Here is a 13,347-nt window from a genome sequence, read left to right on the forward strand (position 1 = left end):
CCCCCTCCGAGAGTTGCTCTTCTTCTCCGCACTCCGCGATCGATAACCCGCTGACCGGCGGGGCTCCGCAACACAAAGCCAGGCGGCATCAAACGCTCAGTGCACACAGGTGGATCTTTTATTTATTTTTTTCCCCTCTCTCACCAATGTTGAAATGCCAAAGTAACAGGTGGCACTATAAAAGACCACTTGAGCCAATAGAAGCTCAATAGTTGTAATTTTTGGATGTAACGAGTCTCGATACAGATGGAACGATGATCTATTATGCTAGCTAACATTGAGCCAACTCGCCGTCACTAACCTATAATAGTTCAATGTCACCCGCGACAAAGAGAGAAAAATAACCTCAGGGAAAGAACCAAGTAGTCATCATATCCGGAGTCAAATACGGGATACACTATCTACTTTTGAAATTTTTTTCTGATGACAAACATCCACTTGATTGTTAAATTATACAAGCAAGCCCGTGGCCAGTGTTGTCGGAGACGAGCGTGCTCTAAAAAATTCAACAAGAGCATATCTGCACGCCTGCAGGGAGGAGGTGCGCATCTTAACGATGGCATTAATTGCCTGGAGGATGTCGCTCACTCATACATATTTGACACTTTTAGCCGCATGCTGGCGCCGCGTCTCGCCTCTAATGGATGCCGTTTGGTGCCTCGCCGCATACGGATCAGCCCCGCCCCCCCCTACGGTCTGCCCCACCCCCATCAGTCGTCCCCCCCCCAACTAGCGCCGCCGCTTAGCCTCGCCGTAATGGCAACCGAGAGCCCTCGACGCCGGTGTCGGGCCATCAAACACCGGTCGCAAGTGTGCGCGACGGTGCCTGATAACAAGGCGACAAGTGGCCCCCGAGTGCGAGCGCGTCGGACGCCGTGTCCTCTCACGGTCGCCATTATGCCAGTTCTCGTGCGGTGTCAAATGGGATGCGTTCAATGACTTTTAAAATGCTTGCAACCCCAACAATAGACGTTGGGGGCAAGGATGCTCACCAGTGCATGCTTGACCGTATTTGACCCACATTTGCTATCCCAACCAATCAGAAAATCGGATGGATCTATGGGTGGTACGGTCCCTGCAACCGGTCCGATTTATTTCGGGACACATCGCACGGTTCTGCGTCACAATATGCTGAGAGTTCTCGCCCCTTCAGCAATTTCAGTTTGAAAATGTGTTGACGTGCAAGAAAGGCAACGCTTAGCATTCTTTACCTGAGACGATCTCCTTCCGCTCAGCGATTAACCTCTCGCTCCTGCGGCTCTGTCAAAAGAAAGAAAAGAAGAATGTTTAACTCTCGTCGAGAGGCTCAAGGTCTTTATACCGGCCGGCCAGACGCGTGAGCCGTAATCATAAGTGAGGCAGAGGAAACTCGACTACTTCAAGGAGGACTGACTGTCTTTGGTTCATGCATCATTTGCATTTGCGTGTCATTTGCACTAATGGATGCTACCTGCTAGGCTGAGTAGAGCGCTGCATTATGTAAATGTACCGTGTCTGTACATTAAAGTAGAAGCAACGAGGTCTGAAGAATTGCTTTTTACAACTCCGAAACATCACTTCACACCTGACTGTCGGTGGGTTTGATCCTGTCGAGATGGATTCTTATTGCGCTGGTACTTACAGGTCCAGCAGAGCTGCTTTTGCATCTCGGAGGGCGGGCTCAAGTGCGACTTGATGCCAAACTGGCCAATAGGGAAGTGAGGGGCAGGTCTTCCTCCAGCTCCGCGGTAATTCGTCATGGCTGCTGCGCAGGGAAAGCCGTAGCGTTAGCATCCAAGACGAACCTAAGGAAGTATGGACTCTCGATCCTCATGGATTTTTATAGTACTACTTTGGCATTGGAATTTTCTGTGCCTACGTTATTGCATAAAAATGACGTTTAGAGCAAAACGCCAGATTGTCTTGATTTTGGGGGATTCAAAAGATGCCGTTGAAGGCTCTAATGATGGTGAAGATAACGAAATGTTGCGTGCATGTCCGCCGAGGAGATGGACTTTGCCGATAATGGCCTTAGCCGTTGTTGTCTCATCACACGGCCTTGTTTCGAAACTAAACAGCTGCGGCGGGGCGGAAAAAAAACTAATGAGCGTCATTCCGGGAGACTTATGGCGAAAACGTGCCTAATGATCATTGCCTCGGCTTCTCTAATTCATTTATGATGTTCTCTAATCGTCACCGCTTATTCTTAAAGCGACGTCAGATTGAGGATCCGAGCTTAACGGATCTCATCGGCACACGGGAGGCCCGTTAATAACGTCCCTCGCGGTTGGAAAAGTGTGCGTGGGCTGACCCCACGCCAGTGTGCTTGTTTGTACTCCATCTCCTTCATCTCCAAGGATTACCTCTCACCCCTTGGGGGGAGGCTGACAAAGGAGCAAAAGGGAAGACTGGGCTTGTCTTGCAGGAAATCTGCAGGCCTCATCGTCAGTGTTGACTGAGATCACATCTGCGGCTGGAAGAGCAGAACGCTGCCAGCTCGCACTCAACACTCCCAAAAAAAAAACGATGCTTCTTGGCAACGTTTCCAGATAAAAATTTAGGAGTTGAAACATTTGTAGGCATATGCAATTCATTGCACAGAAGACAATATGCGTCAACCTTGGAGTAAAATTTGACGTTTTTACACGAGGAGCTCGAACCATCGTTGGCCAAACCTTACTGGGGGAAGCAGTACTTGTTTTCAGCGGATAATTGAGTTTTGCGGCGGAACAGCTGCCATCAGGCACCTTGGAGGTACACGCATACATAATTAGACTCTGACGAGCTGCCAGCAAATTCACCGCTGATTGCGTGACGACGAACGCGGCTTATCCGGCGTGTGATTTTTTTATTTATTTTTTCACCTTATATGAATTTATGAAGTAACTTTGGGAAAGTTTGTTATTCTGGGAACCTTTGGCCCACGTCCGGGTGGCATTAGGCCAAATGAGACGACGTTTTGCGGCATGAGCTACCGTGATGTTGGCGTTATTTTAAAACTAGCAGAGTGCTGTTCTTGTCAATAAGCAAGCAACGTGTGAAAGGGAGTGAGCTTAAATATGAGCGAGGTGATAAAAATGAAAAACAAACACAAGAATGTGAGGAAATAACACCTACGTTTGGAAGGTGTTAGATGCAGCAGCTGATTTACTTTCTAAATTCAATCTTATTTAATGTCATTTATTAAACTTTGTTACTTAGGACTGCGACTTTTGATAATTATTTCAACCTTTCTTGAAAAGTGTGCCGCAGGTATAGGCCTCAATTTAATTAACTTCAATTACTTTGAGCTGGAATTTTCCATAAATATATTTTTGGGACATTTTACATTTAATTTAATTTCATTCTTCCTTTCTCCTTTGTCACGACTACTACGGACGCTTTTGAAGAGCGGGAAGCGAGCTAACCCCCTCAAGGTAATCCCGCAGTGTAATCCAATCACATTTCAACCCTGTCGGAGATGTATTAAAGCCTCACTTTTAGATTAGCGGAGTTCAGTCTTTAAGCCTTTTTAGAACGAACAAAAAAACGAGCGAGTTTTCCGAGCGTCTTGGATGGCGTTCTTCATTTGCATTCGCTCACTTCTTCAATTTTAATTGTCACAAACCTCCCGCAAAGTGTATGATTATTCTTCACAGTGAATAATTGCACTGAATCTACTCCAGTGACGGGCTGCGCGTTTGCTACCTGGGCCTCCACTGGGGACTTAGTCCAACCTCTTTATACCGCCGCCATCACCAAGCAATTATAGACACCATCAGTGCCGTACAAAAAGAAATCAGACTTTGTCAATCACAAACTTGACACGAGTGGAATTTTAAGCACTACTTTACCGGCTCATAATGAGACTCGTCATTAACGCTTCATTAGCGGCGCAAAGGTCAACCCGTTTCACTCCGACCCGGAGCGGAAAAGTTTCAGTCGATGCAAACAGCGACTCAACCACGGAGATGCTATCCATAAATTATTTCCCATAAAAGGTTAATGTTGGTAAGGGCTCTCCTGGAAGCGGCAATGCAAAACGGTGTCGTGCATATAGCCCAACATCGCCTGCCAAAGTGAAGCGTCTCGAGCAGCGACACTCGGCCCAACTTAAACGACCATAATGAGTACGGCCGTCGCTCTGTCAGGTATTACATTCGTGCGACTTATCCAACAGGAACCCATTCCCCGCTCCGTCCTCCCCGCCGTTAATTGCAAATTACGATGTCACTTTTCTCGGGTCCGTCGCGACGCTGCCCGAGAGGGCCACTCGTCCAATTATCTGCCGGCTGCTGATTTATTTGGGCACTTCTTTTCTCCTTTCGTGGACCGGCCACGCTGGCATTTGTCATCTGGCTCGCCTCCCACTTCATCGTTCCGCTTATCCCACCTCCCTCCCATCACCGTAATGATCCGCCCGGCTACCGGTTTCTGTAACGAAGGCTCGGAAAAGCCGCGTTCGTGTCCATTTGAACGCAAAGGTTGGGGGAAAACCGATCTTCCCTGAATTACTTCCTCCTCCGTCTGCTTGTCACGGCATTGATGAGGCATCTTGCCCTCCCTCGACCCGGTCGCTCCCACCTGACAGGCCGGGATGGGCGGCACCCAAGAGGACGTGAACAGTTTCCTCCAAAACGCTGCGCCGCGTTGCTTCCGTTTGACCCCCCCCCCGCCACTTGTCTGTCATGGTCGGCCGCTTCCCGCCAACTCAAAGGTGCTCTCTGTCTGCCAAGATCACTCGCTCTTCTCACCAGCTGTCTGGCCTTTATACGGTGTCTCATGCAAACCCCGTTTGGATTCAACTCAAAGAAATAGTTGGAATACAATCAAGCCTTAAGGACCATCGTCGTGAGCCAGTCAATCCACATCATTGCGTCAGTGGTGCCTTGAGGTACAAGTTTAATTGGTTCTGTGACGACACTCTCAAATCATCTCTCCCAATTGAAACGAACAGATATGCAATCATCAGTTCCAGAGTGAGTCTTTTTCAGCATACCTCACGCTATGCTAGGGAGGCAGGGCCACGTTCGCATCACTCAACGTTAGGCGGATAAAAGTCGGTCATCTTTGGCGCGACGGAGCATGTCCGACGGTTGCCATAAATCCGCCGTGTCTCTCGGTAGCGTGCCCGTGTTCGATGCCGCTCCCGTCGTCCCGCTTGGCCGTTCCTGGGCGGGGAGTGCCCCTGTCAGCCGCTAAAGTTATGACATCATGAAACCCTCATAAGCAGTCGCCGTTGTTTTGAGGTGAAGGAGCATCAATTTCACAGCGGGAGGGCTCCGCTGCCCGCCGGATGATTTGTGAGCGCTATTATGCCGTGAAATCGCACCAGAAAATGAAGACAGGAATGAGAATGTCGCTGAAGTGTGTACCTGCTGAGATCCGCAGCAAATGGTCCAAATATTGGACACGGCCATCAGCAGAGAGGAGGAAACCAGCGCAGAAGTGTTGCTCTGCCTTATTTCCAAGCTTGACTGATGAATTTGAGGCGTGAGATGGCCGTGGTAGGGAATTGGAACAGGAGAAATGGGAATAGGACACGTATATTCCCATCATGACAATTGCAGATAAGATAAATGAACAACGGGAGCCTTTGTTGAAATGCACCTCAGCGTGTCTTCATTTTACATCATGCTACGAATCCAGCTTCGATTCTGAGAATCTGCGCAATCACCAGAGACCAGACGATTTATGCCACGAGTCATTTACAAGACGAGCCGGCATTAGCCACCTTGGCGTTTGGCGTCCTTCGCCGTCGCCGTAACAAGGTTAGGCTTTGAATTAGAAATTGAAGCGGCCCCGACCTTCTCCGCAAATTGTCGCTCGCGTGACTTCCTCCTTGGCCCTCGCCATCAACAACGGCTTCTTTGATGTAAATACACGGCGTGGCGTGGCGTAGATCATTTGTTAATTCTCAAGCGGCGGGGCGCCTTTCTCCCAGGAGGTCAGCCTTTATCGCGTTATTATTCCAAGCGATTCCTTCACCTTGCCGGCGCAGGCAGGGAACCAAACGCCCTTTGGAAGTTTGCATCCGCCCCCGTAATACGCAGTGCTCGTTGAGTGTAATTGACACGCATGTGGCGAGGCGCGGTGTTTAAAAGCAGCTGGAAAGGTGCTTTCCTGCGGTCGTGCTGCTCTCCAGGGTTCGCCGTCGCTCCGAAATTACACTTTGAAGGCGGATTTGAATTAACGGAGCGTAAAACAGAGTCAGACTCTCTGCTTATCAGCGGGGTATTATCATGGCTATCATCCGGTGTCGGCGTAAAAGAAGGTGTGATGGATGCCTTTCATCAGTCCGCCTGTTTGTTTGCCTTTGCCGAGGAGCGTAGTAGGCAATAAACTCGGGCTTTCACGTGCTTGTGAATCCATCCAGCGGTTTGTTTGGGTTTCGCCGTCTCTGGACTTTGTCGAGTGTCTTGTTCTTGTCAAGTCACAAATTCCGCAACGGCCACGATGACCCAGTTTGCAGCTTTTTTTGCCGGCGTTTCTTCAAAATGTCGACCCGGAAGGACACCCACGACCCGTCCGTCGTTCAGCGTGCCCTCGGAGAGGAAGCCAGACACTTGCGCTGTTGTTTATCTCCTCCAGGAATCTTGCGCGCCTGCTTCCTGTGGGCCCCGAAGGCGCCTTCAAATCAGGACCTTGCCAGAACGCCATCGCGGCGAGACATCTCTTATTTTATGGCTATCATCTGGACGCCGTCCCGCGTTTGTGTAACAGATACAAAAGTAGACACCGTCGATAAATCCAAGGCGCCCAAGCAAGTAAAATGGAAAAGTGCAAGTTTACAATGCTGCAGAAAAAGGACATAAAGAGCTCTTCTGCCCGTGCAAAAGGTCCATAAAATTCCAATGACAGCAAAGGTCTCAATTCCTGAAAGTTCCAGAAACTCTGCCATAGTTTGACTTTAGCCACAGGTGCTTCGAATCAACCAGCAGGTAAATGAGCTCGTTTCAGATCTCCTCATGACAGGCAAGCCTACCAAACTTTCCCCCAAAAACCCGACGACTGACACCAAGTCCAAGATGTCCACCTGGAACCAAAACAGTACTTTTCCCGTGTCTTTTTCCCAAGCATGGCTTTGTGAGAATTTTCTACTCGCGGTCGACCCGCTTTGCAAATTTCACGTCACCAAGTGAAACTCTGGGAATAATTAAGAGGCGTGCTTGCTGGCTGCACGGCAAGGCTGAGGCGCACCTGAGGCTTTTTTTTTCCTCCTTTCTTGGACCGGCTTCCACTTCCACAGAATTCCCTGGAGGATTCCTCGCTGTTCGCCTGCACATGCTGCTGCTGCTGCTGCTGCTGCAGCTTCTTTGAATAACATTGCAAGTGGAAATGCTCTCAAATCTGAGTGACAATCCCAGCTGCTCCTGCTTTAGTTTCTCTGGTATGAAAAAATGTAAATATATGCAACAATTAAGCAACAATTATTTTACTGACTTTCTATAGATGTGAAACCAGCTAATAAAATGATCACGATCTTGCGGTGAGTCCGTCCTAGTTTTTTTTTTTCCCGTGAATATGCTGACAAACGCTGCATCGATTCTTGGGTTTTGTGTGAGCGTGTTTTGTTACAAAGGCAATTACCAAATGCCGTTTGTTTGCCTGAGATAATCACCCCTCCTGCTTTCCATCCGTCCCTACGTCGCCTCACCAATCAATGGCCACTTTAGTGCTACTTCACATTGCGAAGCTCCTCAATCACTCGGCATCTTGATAAGGAGCTAAAAGGGCCTCGGCGGCCATTTGTCGGCTCAGAAGAGAACGTGGCCTTTTGTCACGTATGACTGCTAGCTTTGGTTTGAAGTTATTCCAAAGGAGGGGCTATGCCATAAATTGTAAGTACTTTCAAACAAAGGAATGATATATTTTAATGATGTCTTTTTATGATTTTCGTACGATACTCAATTTTATTACCCGAATAAATTCGGTATGCTAGTACTGTTTTGCAACAAGTCCGCCTGACCTTTTGGTTTTGCAACGTGGGGATATTTTGGATGTGAAGAACTCTGCTGAAAGCATGTCATTTTTTTTATTACTTCTATGAAATCTCCCAAATTGCGACAGACTTGAAATGTCTTGCCAAAAGCCTGAAAGTCTGAAATGATCCCAAACAAAGTGAAACAAGTCTGGCTAATGTCTTCAGTGACTTGGGGAGGGAAGTAAACTAATCATAATTCTTGCGCAATTTTGGTTTCCTTCCTTCCAGAAAACGTCAAAGTTGAAAAGCTTCACTAACATTGATATGCACCCGAGGATCGTGACAAAATCAAATTTGATCCGTTTTTGGCAGCCTCGTTTTTTGATTACAAAATGTTCTCACGGCACGTTTTCATGAAAGGTGCCTTTTCTTTCATAACGGCAGTTTGCGGCAATCCAGATGAGCGCCTTTCGCACTTTTCTCCGGTCCTGCCGTGTTTACCGCGGAAATGCCAATGAATGGCAAGCATTCGCATAGTTCCAAAAAAGATTCGGATGTAGAAAGTGTCTCGAGGTGTGATTAAAGGCCTCCTCTTTAATAAAACACACATACACGCACATCTGGCATATGACTGATTGCTAATGGCGTATCCTTGTTGTTGTCGACTTGGCTCGAGCGCACCCCGGCACAGGGACGGATGCACTTGATAGTCAATTTATGCCATTAGCAATCACTCATACCCGCGTGTGCGTTGTATTAAAGAGGAGGCATTTAATCACAGCCGACCGAACACGTCGGTGCACTGTCAAGCGCAGGACGTCGAGCCGTACTGACGACAATGAGGAAACATCGTTCACAATCGGTTTTTATTAAAGGGGAGGCATTTAATCAGATCTGAAGACACTTTCTGCCCCCCCCACACACACACACACTGTGATTGCAACGTGATTCATGTTCCCCGAGGGAGCCCCTCTCCTTGGCTCCCCTACTGCAAAATGTGTTTTCTATTGAAAAGTAATAAGCCGTCAAACGTAGATCTTAATCTGTCTTCTAACAAATGACTCCGGCTGGCAAACTCGTCATGAATTCTGGCTCTTGATTGATTGTTTATCCTTGATTGCAGTGGCATTTAAAAAAATAAATAAAAAATCGAATGCTTGCGTGCCTCGGCCACCCGGGGGCAGAATGATAGCCCCCTGGAGATTTACATCTAGGAGACCGTCACGGGTGTTGGGTAAGCTGCAATGATATTAGCTGTTCTTTGCAGAAGAAAATGCCCGTGATTGTAATATTGTCCATCTACATGTGTTGCTGCACTCTTTGCATTCAACTCTTCATGGCTGCTGTTTGCTAGCCACACCGTTGATATTTTGCGTTAGCATTAAGTTGGCGGCGAAAAGGGTCCATTTACAGAGTGGCAATTAATTGATGACATTATTTAATTGTAAAGACTCTGCCAAACTGAAATGAAGTGAGTTGAGTCGGTGCCACCACGCAGCACTCAAGAGTTTGTGCTTGCGAGTCAAAGAGGGGAAAAAAAATCAAAAATTGTCTTCAAGCACCACTGTACTGTCAGGTCACAAATGATAAAAATGCATTTTTTATGAATCTCCTCCATTTATTCTGTCGTCCAGGTGCCAGTTTTGCATAAGCAAGTGATCTTTTTTTGGGCGAAAACACTCCAACCAAAATGTACAACTGCACAACCTTGATTTGTCTCAACGGGGAGAGCCGCTCTTCGCCTTGTAAGTCCTCACTCAGAAATCACAAAGCTCCTAAAACCCAGCAATTCCCAAAGCAGTAAGCCAAGCAGCCAACCCTCCGCAGCTGCGTCCCTTTAAAATTCATCCACCCGCCGTCGCACCTTTTTGCCTGTGCGCTTTTACGCGCGCAGGGCGCACAGACGCGCAGCCGGAAGGAACGCGCGCCGTCACGCTCGGCATGCTTGCGCCACCAGCCGTGTGACAAGCCTCGCATGAAAAGATGCTTTGGGTCGCGGCAAATGGCGCACTTTAAAATAAATAAATGACAAATAGATTATTTTGCCTCAAATATAACAAGTGAGGAAGACTTCTTTAAATTCTTGAAAAGATGAAAAAAAAAATCTTTGGATGCCCGATGCGTTTGCGCGTGCCGTTTGGCATGAGAATATGCGGAGGAATCAGCCTCCTCCGCTACGTTCTTTGGGCACCTTCGATGCGTCACAAAACAGTCCAAATCTTAGTCTTGGCAGTTTTTTTTTTTTTTTGGGCAAAAGTGTTGTCGAGCTCTTTGTCATGCCACGGTGCAGTTGAGCTGTTAGGCTTAACACACAAAAAATAGTGTCGTCTTACCTGCTCTTATGCTTTGGTCACGCTGTGGGCATGGTTCTGGTTCTGGAGCGGGTGGAGTGATTCTCCTCCTCTGCTGCTGCTGCTGCTGCTGCTGCTGCTGCTGGTCGTGTCGCTCCGCTTCATGGCGCCGTGCTGCCCGCATGTGTGCGCGCATGCTTGTGGAGGCGAGCGGCGTCTTGGCTGCGCACAAGGAACTGGGGGAGGTGCGTGAGTGAGTGAGAGTGGGAGAAGAGAAAGAGAGAGAGCGAGAGCGAGAGAGAAAGGCACTTGGGCTGGTGATGATGCTCTTCATGCAAAGAATGAACTTTCGTTCGACGGTATTCAAAGTGGAACCCTGAAGAAAAAGAGATCACTCTGGTGATTTTTGATTGACAGCTTGCGAATTGGCAAGCGACTTCGTGCCCACAACTTTGGATGTGTCATACATGTCTTTGAGCTTTTAGGTCTATTTCCTGGATGCACTTATGGAAATGTAAATAATAGATAAATGAAATGATATATAGATATGTATTTAAAAAAATGGTGTCCCTGCGAACTCGTACAGTATCCTATTAAAGTGATGAAATGTGCACGATGTACGGAGGAGGGCAAGCGAGGGGCCGTCACGCCTCATGTTCTATGCAGATGATTTAAATTGAACACGAAGAATCCTATTTCAAGAACATGACTCTGGTCTGAGAGCGCAGCACGTCGTGGCCCGGGAGTTCTCATTTGGATGGCAGCCTCGTCCTCCTCCGCAAGTTTACTAACAAACTTGAGTGTGCACATCAGTATTCACCGTTGAAATCCGTGGGGGGAGGGGTTGGGGGAGTGCGCCTGGTCCTCCCACGTGAGGGAGACGAATAGTCTTTAATCAGGAGAAAGTTTGCGCTAAATTGTTTACACCAGATTGGATGCGTCGCCTGCACCTAATCCAAAATGAAAACAATCAGGAAACAACTCGCATGTGTGCACCCCTCCCACCCGGCCCCCAAAAATAATCTCCATTTTTCTCATCTCAACTCGATTATCGGCAACGCATGCGCCAACAGTTTTCTTTTCTTTAATCTGGCACCAAAAATATGAATGTTGACTAGTTTACTAACGTTGGCTCTCTGCATATTTGTATTTTTGCATCTACATTATGAGTGTTTTTTTTTTTTTTTTTGCCTTCTGGAAAGCGTAGCAAAACACCAAATCAAATCAGCCTTTTCTGTTCTTACTGAAGTATTTAAATGTCAGAAAGTCGCAGTGATTAATTTGAGCGAACTCTGTAATCTTGCAATTACTTTTCAGCGCTGCTCTCCTCTGGATTTTTCTTTTAGGTTTGGGACTGTTTAAAATTCACATTTGTATTTATACTTCAATAGAACTGAAAGAATTAAATAGTTTGTGCATCATGATGAATTTATTGCAACTCCTGCACGACTCCAAGTGACGATGTCAGTCGACCTTTGCAGAGGATAAAGAATATCTGCTCGTGAGTATTGTTGACTTTGACTTCTTACTTTATTTGTATTGTATTATTTGTCAGATGATTTGTTTTTTGCATTACTCTCATTTTCAGATGGAGAAAGCACATCATGTATGTGAAATCAACTGCAAGAATGAGGATCATTACCTAAGCAGCACATAAATATCTTGTCATATAATTTTTGGAATGTTTGTCATGTTTATGCTAATTGTGTGGTTGTCCCCCCCCCCCTGCACTTTGAAGCCGCAGGGAAGGAATCGGTGCTGTTTACTCCCATTTGTCAAATGATTGGTTTTCCCATTTGGACTAATGGCGAGCGCACCACTTCAGCAATCTCCAAAATGCTGCGGAAGTGCTTGTGACATCCACACAGACGCAGGTATTTGCCTATTTCTGTGTCCAATTAAAAGCTCGGAAATTTGCCAGAATGGTAATGAAACTTGTGGTGAAGCAGCATGTGGCTTTGAGATGCACACCAGTGAAAATGCCATTTTTCTCCTCCCATTGTGCAAACTTAAACTAATGCAATGCTTGTCATCTTTTTCGTTTGGCCTATTGTAGTGCCTTTGCAGTTTTTTGTGTACTACCCCAGCACTAAATAATGGTTGGTTGGATGGATGGAGGGTACCACTTTTGAGCCATTCAAAGCATGCAGCAAAGTGTCACTGCTTTTATTGTTTTCTGCAAGGATGCCTCACGACTGAAACGGTGAGTGAAAAAACTAATCCTGTCAGACAAACACTTTGACTATAGTGGCACTAGTCATGTCCGTTTGGCTACATCAATGTTGTGTTGTTATAATTATTATGACGCTCTATAAACTGTGGAACAAAAAAAAAAAATGACAGCTACTGGCATACCGTATGTTCTTTATGCTTTGCAAAGAATGACTTTTGAAACTGCGGCCGAGCGAGATCGCATTTCCACATCGAAAATGCCATTTTGAGGGTATTTGTGTTGATGGGGTAAGGGGTAATCCCCCAAAATACAATGAATATTCCATGTCCTGTGGGTTAATTGCTGTCCTTTGTTTGTCTGTTTCCATGTCACCAAATGAGTTGTTTAGCATTTCCCTTTACTTTATTGGAGTGTCCTAATTGCGGGTAATTAAGTGAAGTGATGGCATTAGACGGCGCGGCGGTACAAAGCATCAAAACGGGCCGGCAAAAGGTGCGCGGCATACATGAATACGTCATTAACACTGACACATCCCCGCGGCTCTTATCTTGTTTTGTTATTCAGATGCGCCTGCATCAAAACACTCCACACAAGAACGCTAGCAGCTGCTAGCGGCGGCCGCTGCCCGCGTCCTATTCTGTTATTCACAGCCGAAGATAGTCCGTCCTTTTCGCGCCGCGCCGAGGCGTTTGGCAGACATTAATTGGTCGCAGATGTTTTGATATCAAAGCACAATAGGAGGCAATTTGACCTTCGCCACCTGCTGCCCAAAGTGGGAATAGAGCGATTGAAAAGGCAAATCTAGGCAAAGCCAACGGCCATTGTGTACAAATTGAGGAAGCAGATAAATAGGCTCAAGTTGGAAGCTTTTAAACATAACATGCAACGCTGACAAGAACGTTTGGGTCAGCCAAAAGCGTTCATTTGTCAACTGTGAAGCCGCCAGAATGGAAAATTGGCGCCAAACTCATTTTGTCCGTCCATAGGAAATCGATAAAAAA

General features: G+C 46.9%; 1 protein-coding gene and 1 long non-coding RNA gene across 5 annotated transcripts in view; one reads left to right on the forward strand and one right to left on the reverse strand.

Moving 5' to 3' along the window:
- chrm2a (cholinergic receptor, muscarinic 2a) overlaps positions 1-10,399 on the reverse strand; it is a 30,072-nt gene extending 19,673 nt beyond the window's left edge. Inside the window, exons 1-3 of one of the 4 annotated variants that reach the window (XM_088367470.1) lie at positions 10,216-10,399; positions 1,622-1,741; positions 1,212-1,260 (exon numbers count right to left, since the gene is read on the reverse strand). The gene's annotated coding sequence lies outside the window, so the exon portion shown is untranslated. Of the gene's footprint in view, positions 1-1,211; positions 1,261-1,621; positions 8,265-10,215 lie in introns of those variants that run through there. The other 3 variants (XM_088367468.1, XM_088367471.1, XM_088367469.1) reach the window with 3 other exon arrangements.
- The window catches only part of LOC148379034 (uncharacterized), a 30,500-nt gene extending 18,596 nt beyond the window's left edge, over positions 1-11,904 (forward strand). The window contains exons 3-5 of the long non-coding RNA XR_015855472.1: positions 9,517-9,627; positions 11,520-11,674; positions 11,762-11,904. This is a non-coding gene — a long non-coding RNA (uncharacterized LOC148379034). The remainder of the gene's footprint in view (positions 1-9,516; positions 9,628-11,519; positions 11,675-11,761) is intronic.
- Positions 11,905-13,347: the final 1,443 nt, after the last annotated feature.

This window comes from Syngnathus floridae, chromosome 22, assembly GCF_059516105.1.
Source record: "Syngnathus floridae isolate MCC-2025c chromosome 22, RoL_Sflo_1.0, whole genome shotgun sequence".
NCBI lineage: Eukaryota > Metazoa > Chordata > Actinopteri > Syngnathiformes > Syngnathidae > Syngnathus > Syngnathus floridae.